This window comes from Diceros bicornis, chromosome 21 (assembly GCF_020826845.1).
Source record: "Diceros bicornis minor isolate mBicDic1 chromosome 21, mDicBic1.mat.cur, whole genome shotgun sequence".
NCBI classification, from domain to species: Eukaryota; Metazoa; Chordata; class Mammalia; order Perissodactyla; family Rhinocerotidae; genus Diceros; species Diceros bicornis.
The window spans coordinates 18,078,332-18,098,626 of record NC_080760.1 but is presented as its reverse complement, the minus strand read 5'-3'; the positions used below and the strand labels follow the sequence as shown (position 1 = coordinate 18,098,626).

The window sequence follows — 20,295 nt, the reverse complement described above, 5'->3', positions numbered from 1 at the left end:
CAGGAGAGAGGGAGGAAAAGGGGAGAAAGAAAATGCTAAGCAACTTATTTGTCCACCAAAAAAGAAATGGATAAATTAACTTTGAAATGCCTCAATAAGGATTATAATTCAATCATTTAAAAATGAGGAACAGTTAAAGGTATAACAGAAAGCACATTTTTGATATCTTATGAAGTGAAAAAATATATATGTGTTGTATAGTCCAAACATATTTTTAAAACAGTGTGTGAGTTTGAACATGTATTTGCCTACCCATATACAGAAAAAGAGTCAGAAGAGTAAAAAGCAAACCCTAGGCCAAGGGTAACTCTGAGGAGGGTAAAATGGAACTGATGATGGGTAAGGGGAGAGGGGTTATTTAACTCTCTATATATTTCAGAATTAAATGTTTTAAAATTAAATGTTTTACAACAATGAATTACCCATTATAATTTCTTAAATAAAACATACCTCAATTTACTTTCTACTCACTTGGATTTCATTGCTATTCTTTCGTACTTTAGTAATTACGAGAAGAAAATGGTTTTGAAATTTTAAAGAATCACCAAGAAGGAAAGTGTGCCAATCTTTATTTCTCCTTTACGCCCGTGGGCCATCAAGCTGTTCAGCCATGTGCTCACAGCCAAGACAACACAACGCCAGGGGCCAGCTGCCTTAACCAAAGTTGAATTACCTACAAGGAAACTTAAACAGCAAAAATTAAAAACCTGAGAAGTCTTGCAAACTCAGGTTGTAGATCATTCTGGAAAGGCAGCATGCTTTAAACAATCAGAGGCAAAGAGAGACGACAACTACCAAAAAGAGGCCATAAGAGAAATTGAGGCCTACTAAGAGATAAAGAGGGGAGAGCTGTGAGCTTGGGAAAGAGAGGAATGCCTTAGTAGGACCTGAAGCAGAGCTATCGAGTTGCTTCATTACAAGTTTCAGAAGCTAAAGACTGAGTAGTGAACACCAGGCTATCTAAAAAGGCATACTTTCTAGAGTTTTGTGCAAGGATTTGGAGGGAGAAGAAGGGTAAATCCCTGAGAAGAGAAACCAGGCCTTGAGTGGTATGCAGTATCACATTTCATTATCTTGTTCACAAAGACGTCATAAAGTGTTAATGGTTCATGGACTTAAGGTGTACTCATGCTGATGTATGGTATATTGTTGGAAATACTTTTATTACAGAATTAACATATGTTAATAGGTAAAAAATCAGAAAATTCAGCTCACTAAAAAAAACGGGAAATAAGCAAGCAAGAAAAAATATCTCATAATTTCAGCATGCAAAAAATAATTCAAAAACTATTTATGGAACACCTACTATGTTTTAGGGTCTATGTTATGAAGTGGGAGTTCCATAGGGAACAAAATAGACATGGTCTCAGTCCTCATGGAGCTTACATACACATGTGGAAGGCTTTAAGACTTAAAAAACAAAAAAACTCTTTAGTGGTGGAATTTCAGACACTAGTGGGATAAATATGTTTAATCAAGTTTCCTCAAAGCATGAACTTGGAAGCAGGCAAGCTAGGTACCGTTTTTTTATTCTACCAATTCAGGATATGTGATCTTAGAATCACTTCAGCTATTTAGGTTTCAGTTTTCTCATCCACAACTTTCAGGAGGTAAACCTTAAAGGCTGCCTAAATCGCACTGGAAAACCATGGGGTGGGGCAGGGATTCTACCGTCTGTTAAGAAAGTAAAAAGATGAAGGAAGGAGAGAAAGAGAGAGAGAGAGATGACTGAGTAACACCATCTTATTTTAAGTAGTGAAGCAAAGATAAGAATGTCTCTAAAATCTACCCTTCGAGTTACAGATAGATTACCACACTGACACACTGAGACCACTAACATTCTTTCACCCTGGCCTCAATTCCAAAATAAAACAAACAACAAAATGTTTGAACTTCCATGACTTTCTTAGTGTGTGTACCCCCACAAGCAACACTATCCACCACCAGAAATAACAGCACAGGGTAGACTAGGAGCTAAAGCACTTCCAGAGAATGTCATAAGATCTTGGAGGAGCATCAAGAATTTTTAGGTTGAAAGAGGCAGTCTTTTTGCTTACAGCTGCAACTCTTGCCTACGCTGGTATTGTTTTCCACTTATTTTACACTCAGGACTAAGATTCAATAAAAAGATCAAATTATTCACAGTTCAACTCTAAAATAACAAGCTGATTTTTATATAGTACTATGAAATTAGTGTCAATATTTTGTTCACCCTTCACAAGGACCTTCACACTGTTTCCCTTTCTGCAGATAAGTCCTTACCTGAACTTTGGTCTTCACAGTTATAAGAGTTCAGAGGGAAACTAAAGATAAGCTAACCAGGGAGATGATAGAAAAATGAATGAAAAAACTTTGGTTAATCAGATTGCTGCTAGAATTTGAATGTTCACATATGTTTTGGAAAGTGAAAAGAGAAAAAAGGTAAGAGAGGAGGGGAAAGAAGGTGGAAAGGAATCTTGTTCACCATAAACTAAAGTTTCATTCCGTGTGCATTTACTATACACCAGGGCACTGTAGTGAGGGCTAAAAAAAAAAAAAAAAATGACACAATCCTTGTCCTCCAAGAGCTTACAATCTAGGGGGGAGATAAAAACTTAATTAAATACTGTGATTATCATAGAGTATGATGAATGCTATACTATAAACTATTCTGTGAACACAGAAAGACTGGGTGATTCAATCAAGTACTGGCAGGAAAGTCTTTACAGAGGAATTGACATAGAATTGGGTTGAGAAGAATTCTTAAATCAAGGAAGGAAGGAATTGCAGGCAGAGAGAACAGAGGCACAAAGTGCATGACAAACAGTTTGGTGTGACTGAAGCATACTGCACATCAAAAGAAACTGGTATACTAGAAGTAGGGCTGGAAAGGTAAGTTAAGGCCTAGTTGTGAAGCACCATACATATCATGCTGAGAAACATAAAACTTATCCTGAAGATACTAAGATGATGGTAGAAATTTCTAAGCAGGGAAGTGTAATAAAATTTGGGCTTTAGAAATGAAAATGCTGATGTTAACACAAAGGGTATATCATTGGAAGAGAGAGTAAAAATAGAAGACCAATTAGGAGCTGTTTTGCTAATGCCTCAAACTCTTCTCATTTTATTTGATTGCTGATACAGAAGTTGTTAAGTTGATCTATTACAACCCCAGTACATAGTCTGTATATTAACTTAAAAATTCATGAAATGTGTTTATGTGATCTGCATTTGATCCTTTTTCCTTTAAGTGGAGAGCAAGAAAAATAAGTTCTGATCCTTGACTAATCTGTGGGGTCCTATATTGCAAAGAAAAACTCCAGGCCTAAAAATTTTATTATTCTTTTGTCTGGTGATTTAAGTTGGATATATAATTGCAATAATTTTAAGCACCCACAAGTACATAATTTTAAGTATTTATTGAATATATTACTTAAGTTTAGTTTCTTCAAACTTGTTTCAAATACTCATAAAGAAACAGCTTAATTCAGGTTCCCACTTCTAAAGATACCTCCAGCATTCCACTCTCATTGCCTGAGAGAAGGGATGATGCCACAGAACCAGAAAACAAGGGTCAAATTCTTTTCTCAATATTAACCACCTGAAAATTAGACACAACTCTGGGTAACCCTGAACTGACTTTGCATTACTTCACTTCTTTAACCCAGTAGAATTGAGGATCAAAAATAAATTCTGTATCTCTGCTACAGAAAAATAAAGATTTATTTTGCACAACTGATGAGAGAACTGAGAATTGTACCTGATATACATACTTATATATTACAAAATTGTAATAATACTATATAACCTGAGTGATCCTGGAAAGACCATGTGCCTCCTGCCCTCTACACTCACAGCCTTGCTCTCTAATTCTGCCTTACAAACTCCAGGGTTAATTCCTTCATGCTCTTTATCTCCATTTACATCAGCCACCAAGAGAAGCAAAAAATTCTAAGAATACCCCTATCACTCAGACCCTCATCATCAAAAAGATTTGTACAACCCCCTCCTAACTCCATCTCTCACGCCATAATAACATTGAAATCTCTTCCCATTGTGCCCTCTAGAAATCATGATACATCATCAGCAAAATCTTCCCAAAACTTTCCTCTGAATTTACTCTTCATCTTCTTTTTCTAACAAATCTGAGGACACTGCTTTCTGTGGAGTCCACTTAAGTAGCTGATTTTTCTCTCCCATACCCTGCGTAGAATTGTGCCTGGAAGTGGGGTAAATGGCTTCCCTGATGCTCATTGTCATTTCCAGTCTATTTTTGTACCTCCTCCCTAAAAAAAAACCTCACTTTGAATTTCACATCATCCAACCCATCATCCCTTCTTATGGCAAAAATCTATCTGACCCTGAGGTCGGCACTCTCACCCCTTTATTCTTTGAAGATTTTTAGCTCCTGGATCACTGTCACTCTCTATGTCAGACAACAATGCTCAGGAAACAGTTCACCTGCTCCCCTATATTACTCAGTCTGCAGCCATGCAAGCCCATGTGAAGGATTTTCAACAATAAAATGTGACCTAAACTGAGGCAGTGCTTCTAAGCTTTGGAGGCAAGTAAGAGCAGGTGTGCTTTCCTCATTTATCTTTCTCTCTGTTTATCTATTGGCTGAATGCAGAACATCCAGAAGATCAGCAAGGTGACTAAATGGAAGGTGCCTAAGTTACTGCGTGAAGGAGAGCTACCAAACCGTGAACACAACGATGGATTTTCCTTGAAGAAATGAACTCTCTTGTGTAAACGCTCTTCTTAGATGATCTCACTCAATGTCATGGCTTTAAATTAACTTATACATGGTGACAACTCCCAGGGAATAGTCTGGATCTATCCTCTAAATTCCAGACTATTTATCCAACTGTCTACTCAATATCTCCATTTAATACGAATTTTTGTTGTTGTTTTTTTTTTTGCTGAGGAAGATTTGCCCTGAGCTAACAGCTGTTGCCAATCTTCCTCTTTTTGTATGTGAACTGCGGCCATAGCATGGCCACTGACAGACGAGTGTGTAGGTCCACGCCTGGGAACCAAACCTCGGCCACCAAAGTGGAGCATGCTCAACTTAACCGCTAGGCCATAGGGGCTGGCCCTCCATTTAACAGGAATTTCAAATTTAATATGGACAAAAGCAAAATTCAAGTCTCCCTCTGCTCCCACACTTTTTCTTTTATATTCCTTCATGTCTCAGTATATAGCAAATCTATCTTTCAAATTGCTCAGGTGGAAAAACCTGACCCCCCCCACACACACACACCACCCATCCAGACAACTGGCATAATTTTATTGGCTCTATCTCAAAATACATCCTGAATTTGACCTTATGTCCTCTAGTGGTACTACCCTGGTCCAAGTATTCATGATTACAGGGATACACTATGGCAAGAGCCACATGGCAACTGGTCTACGTGTTTCTACATTTTCCTCCCTACAGTCTATTCTCAACACAGCACCCAGAGTGATATATACTGTTAAAACAGCCAAAAAAGGCCATATTGCTCCTCTAATCAAAACCCTTCTACCACATCCTATCTTACTCACTTTTATTAGTCAAAATCCTTACAATGGCTTAGAAGTCCCTATAGGATCTGGTTTCCCAATTCTCTTTTTGACTTCCCCTTCCATCCCTCTTCCCAGTGCTCTCTCTGCTCCATTCAGGTTGTCCTCCTTGCTGTTCCCTGAAGGCAAGAATACTGGCAAAAATATTGGATTGAAGGACACAGTACAAGAGGAATCACACTCTCCTACCTTTCTCTCAATCCATTTCCTCAAGTCTATAGGAGATCACACAAGGATTTAGGTGATTTCAGCACAGTAGGAATAAAGGCAGACAGACACCGATTTGTTAATCTTACTATATTGCTATTCTTCCATTCAGTTGGTGTGGCTTGGAAAACTTGAATTTTCGATAAGTAAAGGAAAATGCTGGCCTCTTCCAAGACTTGGAAGCTATGGAAAAGTTGCTTAGTTCAATTTAGTAAGCATTACTGAGTGCCTACTTATGCTAAGACCTAAGGAAACAAAGATGTGTAACAGTGGGGCCATGCCTTCAAGGAGCTTACATTCAAAAGAGGGAACTGTATGAGTAACAGCTTTATTAAATGGATTGGCAGCACAGACCTATTTTAGAAAATTTTATCATAATGTAGGAAGTATAATAATTGCAGAAGCATAAGACTTTCACTCTTTTCTAAACCACATATGTATAGGTATGGAAAAGAAGCTGTTACTCATTCAAATCCTAATAATGATTCTTGGTGTCACCGGAAAGAAATATAAATTTACCTCTTGCAAAAGGTAAGGGGAAAAAAGGGTCAATTTTCAGGTTCAAAAATAACCTAAATCTGTACTTTTTTCTCCCATTCCATGGTTAGCAATCTGTTGAAAATCTTCATCACTATAAAGTAGAGTAACTCACATTTCTGCAAAGGGTCTTCCTCCTTCAGATCCATCCTACAGACTACTCTCAATGCTAGGATACTATTCAAGAATGAATAGCATCTAAGAAAACAAAAGTTCCCTATCTGGTTTTCCAAGCCCTGTATAAGCTGGTCTTGCCTCTCTGAATCTGTTCAACTTTATTTTCTACTACTTCTACTAAAGAAACTGCACTCCAATTCAATGTTTTCCCTCTGCTATTCCCATCCAAGTAAACCGCTCCCTCTTGACTACTGCAAATCCTATCTATTTAAGATCTACCTCAAGTTGTACCTCTTCAACGAAAACTTTTCCAATTCTTACAGTCTACGGTGATGGATCCTTTCCCTAAATTTTCCTCAGTTCTATAAAGCCTACCACATTGCACATTACTTTTTTCTCCCCAGTTAGAACCTCAAGTTCATCAGAACAGAGCCATGTCATATACTACTTTCAATTTCCCAAAGCACTTAGCACAGAGTTAATAACACTGTAAGAACTCAAGGTTATATTTACTGCTTTTCTGACTAAAGATAAAATTTTACCTCAATATCCTGGGTTGTACCTGGACTATTATCATAATTCAACATTTTAAAACATATGTAAATTTCTGATGTAGCAGGAATACCCAAAAGATTATGTGCACCAATTTAAAATGTACTACAAGCTGCTAACTTCTCCTAAATATTTGATAAAATCCCTGGGAACTCTGGGAACACATATGAAAAGTTACAGGAGATCAATTTAAATCAATTAAAGGACAAGAGGCAAAAAAGGTGAAGGAATGTGATTGTTAAGCCCCTAAATAAAAATGACAAGAGAGAAAAACGTTTTATTCATTTGTGCCACAATTATTGACTACACATTTGCTCAATGCCAGAAATAGTTGTTAGATTCTGGGAACAGAAAAGTGACCAAGTCAGGTATGGTCCTTGACATACATTCTAGACAAAGAGACAGAAAAAAAGAATGGAAAACAATGTTAAGTGTTATAAGGACAGAAAAGGTAGAGAATCCTGGGGAAGCAGTACAGCCCTACTTTAGAAAGATTGAATAGGGAAGGTTTCTTTACCGAAAGAATAACATTTAAACTGAGACTTGGCGTATAAAAAGTACCTATCTATGAAAAGACCAATGGAAATAGTAGAAACAGCATATGTAAAAGACTCCAGGCAAGAAAGAGCATGGAGTGTATGAAGAAATGAAAGAGGATCAGTGTAAGGAAAAATGATATAAAATGGAATGGAAGAACCTGACAGACCAGCAAGATCGGGTCAAACTTTGTAGGCCATGGTAAAGAGTTTGGATTTTATCTTGGGTCCAATAAGAAGTCACTAAAGCATTTTCAGCAGGGAATAAAACGATCCAATTTAGAATTTTAATAAGATGACTCTTGCTGTCATCTGGACAATGGATTAGGGTAACTGAGATCAGAGGATGGGATAATTTGGAAATGACACCAGCGAGACTAGTTAGGATAATCTTACATTATCCTGTACTAGAAATTATGTGGTTCTGACTAGGGATGCAGCATACAAACAGATTGAAACAAAAAGATTCAAGATATAACTTGAAGGCAGAATGGACAGGAAAAGGAGACACTAAGAATGAATCCTAGGTTTAAGTCTTGAGCAAACGGTCAATGGCGGTGGGGAGAGGTACATAGTTGCGCAGATTTGATACGTTAGGCTTGAGCAGCCTGTAAGATACCTAAACAGAGATGTCTAGGCAACTGGATGTGAGACACCTCTAAAAAAAAAAAAAAAAATGACTGGTATAACAACAGCAAGTTAGTTAAGACAAATGTAAAATAGAAAGACCATCAGTGTGAAATACATGTTGTTATACAGCCATAAACGGAAATACTGGGTTTTAAGGTAGCTTTAAAATGATTAAGATTAAACAGAGAAAAGAAAAAAATAAAATTATACTGCAGGATTAGAAGCCAATAGATAAAATAAGCTTCACCTTGCTTGAAGACTATAGCTTTCCTTTTAAAATGCAAACACATTTCTCTTTCCGGTTGATTTGTGTCATTTCTCTTCAGCCAATGTGGGTGTTTTCCCTTTCCAGTCGGGCTGATGTTTTTTCCCTCTTAATACTAGACCTATTTAGATCTGTTTACAGACTGTCGCCTTTACTATCCTCTATATAATAAAATATACCTTCAGTCCAAAAAAAAAAAAAAAATGCAAACACATGAAAAATGTGATCTTTATTTTCTATCTGAATTGTGTCTTATCATGTTATAGAACTTTCACATACTTTACTTAAGTCTTATAATAAGACTTAAATCTGTGAGATACTGTTGGGTATATGTATTAACATTTTATAAATGAAGAAAATGTGGCTGGCTGAGGTTAGCTTGACATGAAAGTGGGGATAGGGTCAAAAACCTAGATTTTTTGGTCCCTAGTTTACTGGTTTTTCTATCCCACTTTCCTAATTCTTGATCTACATTTTACACTGATCATTATCTTTGGCAACTTTATTTAGCAATATAAATTTAAACAAACTGAAGAAAAAGTGACCTTTACATAGTAATACTATTTTTAAATTTCTGGAGTTTAGATAATATGTAAAGCTTTAAGCAACTTGCCATAGAAACTGCAATAATGTCTGAGACTTTTCATCAATATACAAACTCCATTTGATACTATCACTCCTGAAAGCCCCTTGGGAAATAACGGCTTTTGGATTCTGCAAGTCAGCGTGACATGGCATGCAAAATTGCATCTCATGCTGAGCCAACCAGGAAAATACATGTCATCACTATGTGACATTCAGAATTTCATCTGGAAGCTATAATCTTGTTCTGACTGCTAAAGGGGCGGGGGGGGGAGGAACACTGCATACAAAACAGTTTGGTTGAATTTTTGCTGAATTATTGTCATTTCGTATAAAAATTAGAATAACTTACTTATTTCCAAAGAAGAACTCTATATTCCAAAACCTTTCAATGTACTTATTAATATTAATGTTTTCTCAACTTTAAAATTAACTGGCATATTTTAAATCATATGTTATAATCACTCAAATTAATGAATCTCTAGAAAAAATTATTATAATAAAGTTGGAAAATTAATAAATTGTGTACCGCAGAATTTTTGCTCAAAATTCTATACAACAAAAACACCTCCTAATTCCTTCCCCCCAACTGAACAAACTCTAGGTCAAGAAACAAACAGACAAAAACCTGTTGTAAAGTCTGCAATCTGTCTTATGCATCTCATGTCTTTCTCTTCTAGATTCTTTTTCTCCCTGCCCTCTAGTTCATGTGTGCAATACTGTCACAATCCATTTACGTTATTCCTATCAAAATAGAAATGTGTAAATGTGATTTAGTCTAAGTGTTACATAATCAACTTGTGTTTTAAACCTGTGACTAATTGTAAAACGAAAAATTATTAGACATAAACAGGAATAGCTGACTGACTCTCAAAAATTATCCCCAGGAGCCATGTTTCTGCTATCTCTACATTTTCTGGTATCACATCTCATGCCCCTGAACACAGAGACGGATACATGATCCAATTTAGGCTGTCACTGGACTAAGCATAGTAGCTAACCTCCCTGGTCACAAGGATTGTCCGAGATGTGTGCACACGATCCAAGACAGGCCAAACAAAATCCTTCTCAGGTATGTTTTCCGCAAATAATGGACCATATCTCTTTCTCTTTGATCACAAAGAGTTAAGTATGTAAGTCCAAAGGTACTACAGCCATGTACACTGCTAAGTCTCTACATTCAGTAAGAGAAAGTTAAGTCAACACAAAAAGACAAGAGTCCTGGTGGTGTGCATTCTCTCGTTCTAAGTCATCCCAAAGAAAAGATCTATCTTTGCCTTTTTTTGCCATTTTGATTATGGGAATCAATAAATACCCACCCTCCTTTTTTTTAACTCAAAATCATCTGAACACAGTTTCTATCTCTTGCAATCAGATAGTCCTTTCTAATTTAGAAATGTGTCTTCCCTAGTAAAGGAAATACATATCAATTAGGGGGAAAACCAGGGAATATCTTAGTAGTTGTACCTGCCCAGCCCTCACAATATCACTACACAGCCGGCATAGGCTCTAAAATGTCCCCAAATGCTTTAAGCATATCACGGGGCTTCCCCATTTCCCAGGCTTACTTCCTCAAGAACTATTCAACTTCACTGCCTGCCTAGCTCACCTGGCTCTCACTCCTTCCATTACCATATTCTCTGGTCATTATCCCAATGACTCTCCGCCTGAGCCTGCATATTTGGAAATGTTACTAATTTTTTACTCCTCTAATCTTTTCTCCACCTCAGATTTCTTAGGTCACGTTGCCCAATACCTTTCTCAGCTTAACTTGGCTCCTTGGGACCCTCCTACCTGGGCCCTATATGAGGGCCTTTCTCTAGGTAACCCTAAGCTTCCAGATAATAACATCCCAATACAGTGTCCTCCAAAAATGTGGTGCACAAAACTATAAGACCATCCATTGAGCTGTTGGGGACAAATAGGAGATTTTTTACTTTTATCTAAATATGAGAAAGACACAAAGTTTGTTAATACTTAGTAGAGTAGAATGATATTGAGGTCCTTCTCCATGTCAGAAGGCCACAGATAATACTATGCTAAGTAGATTGAAAGAATAGTAGACACTCAATAACAAGAAGGAATTGGCAGGGAGCCCTTTACTCTTTCATTTGTTTTCAGTTAATCATGGCATATTACAATTTACAAATACACAGTTAATCAGATTTACAAATTTTATCATCTACTTTTAACTAAATTAATCCTCACAATGTGGATACAAACTTTTAGAAGATTCCTGTAAAACACACATACCCAAATATATGAATTAAAGATACCACTAATTTACTTGAAAGAAAACAGCAACACCTTTCCACTAATGTGGAAGAATATCTTATTGATATAAGGAAAATGGAAATTTACTAGCCTGATGTCAACAAAGACCTTTGCAAAATGGATGCGACTGAAAAATTAAGTCTCCTGAGTGCATCAGTGATGCCCTTTTCCCTCTTGGATCTATGAAAAGAGGTGGCTTTTCGATTATGACAGCCACTAAAACCAACTATTGAAATAAACTTAAATAAGAACTAAACCTTTAAGTTGTTATTATAACAAAGTATTAAACTGTATTTTAAAAAATGAAGCATAATATTACTCTCACTGAAACATTACTGATGTATTATTAAAGTTCTATCAGAATAAGATTTAAATGTTAATAAAGTTAAAATTATTTTGCTGGCTTTATAATATATTAATACAGTGATACATATATTAATGCGTAAATCAAAATGATACACTACAGATGCTTACTCAAAAATTTTTACTGATAGGAATACACCAAGAAAAAAGACTGAAGACTTTTATTCTAAAGACTATTTTCAAATAGTTTGTTCTCTGTACTTGTTGTAATTCATTCTCTCTCACTATTAAGTAACGCCTTTAACAAAATGTGAGCCTGCCTCAGCGGTGCTCAAGGAAACCAAAAACAGTGGTTATATTCTTTTCCTCCTTTGTTTTGTTTTGTTTTGATCCAGGGTTGGGCTAGGACGTTTAATAAGGGGAAGGAGTGAGGTAGTGATGACAGCAATAAAAGTAAAATAACTCCAACAAGATGCAGAATTTAAAAGTAACTTCTCAACATTAAAATAATTTGCCTTGTAAAGCCATCTCCACTGACAAAATTCAGTAGAGTCTATACACTACTACTTTCAAAGTAAAAATAAGAGTAAAATTTGAACATATTAAAAGAAACCATACATAAATAAATTTTCTGCTTTACAGTCCTAGAGAAATAAAAAGTGAGCCAAGGAGGCAAAGGAATAAGAATTTTTTAAATTAAATATGAAATAATTACTGTTCTAATTCTCAAGAATTAAGGTTCCAAGAAGAAAAGATATTACATACATGCTATACAAATTGTAGTACATTTAAAAATAAAAATCAATAAACCTAGTTTGCTTAACAAATCAAACACATTCTTGACTATAAGAACACACTAACTATAAGACATTCTGCCAGACAAACTAGGAGACACACTAAAAAAGTATAAATACACCTTTTTAGGAGCTGATGATTTACTTGAGGAGTCTTCATATGAACACTAGCAATACCAGAAATTCAGGTATGTGATAGTGCCAAGAGAGTAGTACAATTATCAGATATGCCTATAAAAGATTATCATCAAATGATCAAGGGATGTTTCATGAAACCAAAAAAAATCAGTGTTAAGAAACTCTAGCCTATGGCTAACATATCAAATAATCATCTGGCAATCTGTTGAAATCCCTTAGAAAAGTAAGTTTAGAAATGTTGTCTGATTATAAATTATGCTCATTGCCCAGAACAGTGTAGAAACAACTTATGAGATAATTTGACTATTAAGTATCATTTTAAGCTCTGAAGACTGCTAATACTTTTTCCCATAAATTTTAGGTTTAGAAATAAAAATAATTTTTCTTATAAAGTACAAAAGAAGCAATTTAGTAAATCTATATTTCCATTAAGTTCTCTAATTACTTTCTGAATATTTTCAAATTTTTTTATTTTAGATGTACTTCATTTTATTTTAAACCTTTTTCTATTCCAAAGGGGAAAATATTTTTTAAACTACATTTTATCCCTGAGAGAATAAAATCAATTGCATATTATGCATTAGTGTCTACTCTCATGCTTTAATATTTTCCATTGAAATTAAATATCTAATCACAAAGGAATGGAATTTTATGCTAAACTACATGATTAAAGTGAACAACTTCCAATATACATAAATCCACAAAAAATGTATTTCTTGTACATAACACTAATTTCACACTGTAATTAGGAACATACCTGCTCAACATTCAAACTTAATCAAATTAAGGATGGCTTAAACATTTTTAGATGAGTAACTATATCGGTGTGAACTGTTTTACTTATAATCCACAATTCTTAAAAATTAGAATCCAAAATACATCAGTACCTTCAGGAGCAACTATTACTAGCAAAAATCGGAAATCTCCCTACTTAAAACCATCCCACGAGTTATATTGCCTGTGGTAGACTGATTTTTTTTTAAAGACTTGAAGGAATTTAAAACTTGGAGTAACATATTAAACTGATTTAAAAAAAAAAAAAACCCTCAAGGTAAAGTGTAATGTCATGTCTTGTTTTCTTAGAAGGAACATATTTCTTGTATGTGAAAAACAATGGGCTGGGCCGGCCCCGTGGCTTAGAGGTTAAGTGCTTGCGCTCCGAAGCTGGCAGCCCTGGTTCAGTCCCGCGCGCGCACCAACACACCGATTCTCCGGCCATGCTGAGGCCGTGTCCCACATACAGCAACTAGAAGGATGTGCAGCTATGACATACAACTATCTACTGGAGCTTTCGGGGAAAAATAAATTAATTAATTAATTAAAAAAAAAAAAGAAAAACAAGGGGCTTGCCTTGAAAAAATTACACATTTCCTAATCTCTTACATTCTCTGAAACAGTGCAAGGAAAACTATACTTATCCTGCATAAATACTTGTTTGCAGAGAGAAAATCAACTAAACTGACCTATAATGGTACAGACTTTTATCTTCCTATCTCTGTCTCAGAGGAAGAGGCAATTCTGTTACATCCTACACCTATTTATAAGATCTTATATTTTGCTTCACCTGTGATCTCACTGTATAAATTATCTCCAACTTTTCTATATCTCCAATTTTTCCTTCTCTCCTCTTTACCTCTCTATAGCCATTGACATACCCAACTGTCTGTATAGTCAAATTTCTTGAAAGACTGGTGCACACAGGCTGTCTCTACACGCTCAACTCTCATTTATTCCCTAACAATCAAAGCTGCTCTGGCGAATTGACCTTGCCAATTAAAGTTTTTCAGCCTCATTGTCCTTGATGACTCTACAGAATATCATACAGTTACCCACCCTCATCTTGAAACTCTCCTCAATTGTGTCATATATAGTACATCTGTTTTTTTGTTGCCTGCTTCTCAATCTCCTCCATTGGCTCCTTCTCCTTACTCTTTAACGGACAAGTTACTCAGAATTTAATTTGGGGCTTTCTTCTCATCTTGCTGTGTATGGTCTCCCTGAGAGATCATGCACTCTGTGCCTTTGACTATGATCCATATGTTGATGACTCCCAAATCTGTATCTCTCATTGTGAAAAATCTAAGCCACATCAGAGACATGAAAACACTTTTACCATCTTTGTCTTCTGATTATCCCCACTACAAGGAAAATATTTATTTTCTAATTTTCTTCCAATACTCAGCTTGTGACATTCCATTTTAAGTTATTGTGGCAGAGACTGTTAAATAACCACTAATATTCACTCTCCCCGTCTTTTTTAGTTAGAACCCACACGTTTTGACTAGACACATGGCCTTAAATACAGACTACATTCCTGAGACCCCTATGCAGCTACATATGATCAAGTGACTAGCTTCTGAGTTTAGAAGCAAAAGTGGAGTGTGCAACTTCTGTATAGTTTTAAAAGACACAGGGAATTCCCTTTTCTTTACTCATTTCTGATCACTGAAATGCAGATATGATAAACCGCTGGAGCATCCATTGTGGACCATGAGGCAAGCCTGGAATAGAGGTCACCAACAGCAGAGCAAAAAAGTACCTGATCTTGGAGAGCCGTAACACCTTGGGGGGCCTACCCTAAGCTTTCACATGAGAGACAAAATTCAATCTTGTTTAAACCACTGTAATTGAGGAGTTTCTGATATTTTCAGCCAAACGTAACTCAATCTTAAATATTATAGCTATATTATTAAACTCTTGCTTAGCTTAAAAATACTATATTTTGAAATGAGGTCAGAAAAAAATGTAATTAGAAATATTCTACCTAATACCCTAAGTTCATTGTCAAAAGAAAGATTCTTTAAAAAAAAAAAAAGTCTGAAAACTTTCACTATCTGTAATATAAACAAAGTGTTTTTAATATCAGGAATTTTCATATTTAATTCTCTTTGAGAACTAAATAAGAGCGAATTTCCATATGCCTGACCAAAAATTTAAACACCTGAAACAACATAATTTTTTGATTTTGTTAGAAGCAGTAATGACTCTGGGATATATTTAAGGATATATTAGAAAAGAAAAGGTATGTCAATAGTAGTGTTTCACTTTTAAGTCTCATCCAGAAACTTAACTGCATCACTGAAGTGACACCCAAATAAAGAGAGGCAGAACCTTCCACCCTCATCACAAAGGTTAGGTGTTTCCCAGTATATCCACATTAGCAGCTCTAATGCAAAATTCTTCACTATCTTAGTCCTATGGGACTCAGCTGAAAATTTAGAACAATTTCTTGACAAAAAAACAAAGACACTCTGAAGTTGGCTGCTTATATATTAGGTATTAGAGGGGAAATAGTAGATAACTGAATTTGCACAGCCTAGATTTTTAGAGCTGGTTATGCCATTAAGGAACAAAAGAAGGCAACTAATCACAGAATGACTACTATAATCTGGAATTTTCATTAAAAAAAAGTCTCATTAAATATTTTTTTAACCTTGGATAAGTTGCTTGACCTTTTTTTGACTCAATCTCCTTAATTATAAAGTAAAGGGGTTTAATTAGATAATTCATTCCTAGATATATATATATATGTGTGTGTGTGTATGTGTATGTGTAGGTGTGTGTATACATCTGTGTGTATATATGTATACATATACATAATCCCATATGATTTTTCTACAGATATCCACATGGCTCACTCCCTCACCTGCTTCAAGTGTCTGGTCAAATACGACCGTTCAATGAGACCTACCCTGACTACCCTAATTAATTATCGTCCCACAGTTCACTAAAGCTCTGTACATTGTTTTCCCTTTATTCTCTTTGTGTTTCATTTTGGCAAGTTTCTACCTCTGTCTTCAAGTTTATTGATTTCTTCTTCTGCAATGTCTACTCTACTGCTAATTCTACTCAGTGAGTTTCTCATTTCAGATATTATATTTTTCATCTCTAGAGCTGGGCTTGGTTCTTTTTTATATCTTCCATTTCTCTCCAGCATGTATCCATCTTTCCTTAAATATCTGAACATAATTTATACCTGTTTTAATGTACAAGTATTAATATACCTGATAATTCTATCATCTATGTCATTTCTCAGTAAATTTCTATTGGCTAGTTTTTCTTCTGGTCAAGATTTCCTGCTTCCTTGTATCTTTAACAGTTTTTGACTGAATGCTTCACTTAAGTTGTTACATGTCTGGATCTCGTATTCCTCTTAATAGTGTTAGGCTTCATTTTGCCAGCAGTTAACTTACTCACTGTTTTGGTTCCTTCAGAGGCTTTTTTTAAGCTTGTTTGAGGTGGGTCTAGGGTAGCCTTTACTCTATGGATAGTTTAGCTCCACTACTGAGGCATTGTCCTTTCTGGGGTCTCTACTGAATGTCCTGAATGATCAATGGGAATTCTATACTATAGACAGTAGGAACCTGAATTCCTTCCAGCCCTGTGTGAGCTCTGGGAATCATTTAGATCACAGCTCCTTGGTCATCCTTTGCCCGACCTGTGGAGTCTCATCCTATGCATGCACGTCTTACTATGCAGCAAATACTCTAGGAGAACTCAACTGCTGACTCCTGGACCTTTTTTGCTGCGTAGTTTCTCTCTCTGCAACTTTGTCCCATAATTTCCAGTCATCTCCCCACCTTCTTATACTTCAATCCTTCTGCCTCCCAGAACTTCAATTCAGTAAGACAGCTGAGCTCGGCTTCACATACCCCACCCTGCTCTGTGGTCTGGAAGGTGCCTTCAGCCGGAAAGCCAGGGCAATCCTAGGACTCAACTCAATTGTTTCCCTTCTATGAGGTATCACAGTCCTGCACTGCCTATTGTCCAATGTCTTGAAACTTTTTTTTTCTCCCATGTATTTTGACCAGTTTGTTAGTTATTTACAGCAGGAATATAAATCTAGTCCCTGTTACTCTGTGATAGTCAGAAGCTAAAGTTCCGTACTTTTAATCTACTAAATTTACATCATTAAATATCATGTCTTTATTATCTTGGCAGTATTCGAGGAGTCAAATTAAAAGGCCTTCTATTATTTTAACTGTGTACTTACATTGCTTTAGACTTTAAAAGTAATATATAAACATGTAAGACAAAAATGGCTAGTACTTTTTAAAGAGCTATCATTTATGGAGTATCCTTTTTCAAGTTTTCATCTCCATTACAGACATTTTCATCAAGAGTTCCAAATTAATGTTCACAACATTTCCAAAACATAGGGTAAACAGATGTCATAGCTTTTAGAGGTTTCCTTGTTTTGAAAGATATGCAGATTCTCTATAAGATTATTTAGAATTTTGTGATAATATATTATCTTCATGTAAAACATGCTTTTATTCTGGCTTGGCCTGCCCTATGTGCCTGTATCACTGAAATAGTGCTGTTCTGCTGTCAACACATTTCCAGCCATCATGCACATGTTCTCCCTGCAGCCACCTACTTAACACTCATTAGTGGAGATTGGAAGAGGAAGACACCTGCTTCTTGTTGAATAATTAGAAAGCAAAATCAAGCCCAGTGCAGGATCACCAAGCCTTGGTTTTCACGTGCCAAAAAATACTACACACCTTGTTGGGGATGAACTTCAGATCAACATTGGATCTTGGGTTGAGAATATAAAAATAAAAAATTATTATAATAAGTATTCAGGCATAAATTAACAGTAACATTTTGCCACTGTACAGTTCAGTTAAAATCTTAAAATATGCATTTCACAAAAATGTGAATATACTTAACACTACTGAACTATACACTTAAAAGCGTTCTGATGGTAAAAGTAAAACAAAGACAGCAAAAAAAAAATGTGTAAAAGGCCATGAATTCATTACAGTTTACGTTGCAATGTAAATAATAAAACAGGGATAACTACATTTAGAAGTAGGTACACATTCAGAGGACTCATAAAACATTTTTTAAATTAAAACCAAAACAGAAACTGTATACTCTAATTAAAAGTAAAACAAATTTTTGAAACTGAATTCTAAGTAGAGCAAATGGTTAGCAAAGAGCATTCTCAAAAAAAGAGAGAGCGCTACTGCCAAGGTGTCCAGATAAGTGAAAATGGTGGGCATCCAAGGGGGAAGATACATAAGTCATAAAGAACACATGTTATACTCAGGGCTTTTTACCTTCTATAAATGTTCACAGTCCCAAAACAAGGCAAGCACAGCCATTAGTTTGATAACTGTTCATTCTTATGCTAGCTTGAGTAAGAATCTATATTTGGTGAGATAATTTATTCCTTACCTATAAGGAGAATACCTGTAGGATATCTAACCTAAGGGCTCTAGAGATGCAGAAACGTTCAAGACAGAAAAAGCAAATATCCACAATTCAAAAGCAAAGAACCAGAGCTCACATTTGTCATTTGAAATAAAGAACAATGTCATCTGTATATGTCTTCGTACTCTATAATGTAATAATTAGTGATGGGAAATTGTTTTCAGGTTTTAATATTTTCCTCAATATAAAATTAATTTCTTATAAAAAATGGGCAAGTATAAGAAAGCAAAATAAATCTCAGATATTAATTGATATCACTTGTGAATTGATATGTAACTGCTACGGGATGTGAATTTATATATAAAACTTCTCCATGCATACCAAATGCTTTCTAAAATCTATGATCATATTTTCCATAGAGTTCTATGTCATGTAGTTTTATTTCAATCATATGCATTTTCTTTCATCTTTACTCATTCCTAGCAATTACTTTAAATCAACTATCAAGTGTGATTTAAAGAAAAGGACTAAAGAGTAAAGAAGAAGGTCAGAAAATGTGACTATTGAGATTGAATTTATTCAATTGAGATTAAATATTGATTACATACATATTGAGATTAATTTATTTTAATCGATTGACACTTAGCGGACACTTATTTCATTTTATTAACAGGTGATATTTATAAACCTCTTTATGTAAATTATCAGTTCAAGAAATCTGAAGTCTAAAACTCTAGTATGGTATCTAAAGGAAATAATATCTAACTTTTTATTAAAAACTTTTCATCTTCCTATGATACAAAAACTAAGCACAGGCATTTTTGTCAATTGATAAAATCTCAACAGAGTAAAACGCTTATGGATAGTGACAGGTGGAAGTCTAATGATTCCGCAAAACAAACATAGCATCATATTTTAGGAAAAGTAACAAAGCAGAGGATAATAATAGTAATGTATAAAACTCCACAAAAATGTATGTTAGCATTTTTATTGCTGTTGTTAAATATAGTAAGGAAATAATACTAACTTTTCCTCTAAACTACAAGTGTTAGTTTGAACTTCCTTGCGTATACTAGCATATTTTAAATTCCTTAGGGAAGGGATCATGTCTTATTAACATTTCTACCCTCAATATCAATTACAACAGAGTGTTGCCCATTACAGACATTCAATAAGTGATTTATTATTTATTGAAAATATAAAATCTTTTTCAATATGGTTTGGAATGTATGAGTTATATGAAATAAAGCCGAACACCTAAGGAAAAATATAAAATCACCTGAAGGTAGGTGGCCCATCATCACAAACATTGGACGTTAAAGAGAAAAACAACACTTAAAACTGAAATCATAAAGTGCTTTTTTTATTACACACAATAAAAGAAATTGTTTTATGGAAAAATATTTATATTTTATATTTGCATAGATGATCTAGCTGAGAAAGTGAGAGATAGAAGATTGAGATGTATTGTGGTCTGCAAGAATTCACTTTAAGAAAGAACATAGTATCGGGAGACAATTCTCCACGGGTCACTTGTGTTTTTACATGTCTTACAAGTAGAGATATAGTGAATGCCTTTGTTTCCAATTGTGTTTTCAAGGATATTTGACACTGTACAGCCTCAGATGATAAATAGTCCTCCTGAGCAAAGGGC

General features: G+C 35.2%; 1 protein-coding gene across 9 annotated transcripts in view; it reads right to left on the bottom strand.

Moving 5' to 3' along the window:
* The window catches only part of VPS13B (vacuolar protein sorting 13 homolog B), a 739,916-nt gene that overhangs the window by 402,807 nt on the left and 316,814 nt on the right, over positions 1–20,295 (bottom strand). The window lies entirely within an intron of this gene.